The sequence below is a fragment of the Bison bison genome, unplaced genomic scaffold (assembly GCF_000754665.1).
Source record: "Bison bison bison isolate TAMUID 2011002044 unplaced genomic scaffold, Bison_UMD1.0 scf7180017858072, whole genome shotgun sequence".
NCBI lineage: Eukaryota > Metazoa > Chordata > Mammalia > Artiodactyla > Bovidae > Bison > Bison bison.
In genome coordinates this window covers 31,255-31,501 of record NW_011488645.1, presented here as the reverse complement: position 1 = coordinate 31,501, position 247 = coordinate 31,255, and the positions used below count along the sequence as shown (strand labels likewise).

General features: G+C 64.4%; 1 protein-coding gene across 1 annotated transcript in view; it reads right to left on the bottom strand.

Moving 5' to 3' along the window:
* Positions 1–247, bottom strand: part of LOC105004623 (voltage-dependent N-type calcium channel subunit alpha-1B) — a gene marked incomplete at its 5' end in the record, with an annotated part of 57,622 nt that overhangs the window by 52,839 nt on the left and 4,536 nt on the right. The gene's annotated exons all lie outside the window — the stretch shown is intronic.

The window sequence follows — 247 nt, the reverse complement described above, 5'->3', positions numbered from 1 at the left end:
CAGGGGAGGGGTTACGGCTCAAGTCACGTCCTGTCAGAAGAGGGGTCACAGCTCAGGTCACGTCCTGTCAGGGAAGGGGTCATGGCTCAGGTCACGTCCTGTCAGAAGAGGGGTCACGGCTCAGGTCACGTCCTGTGGGGGGGCGGGTCACGGCTCAGGTCACGTCCTGTCAGAAGAGGGGTCACAGCTCAGGTCACGTCCTGTCAGGGGGGAGGTCACGGCTCAGGTCACGTCCTGTTGGGGGGGG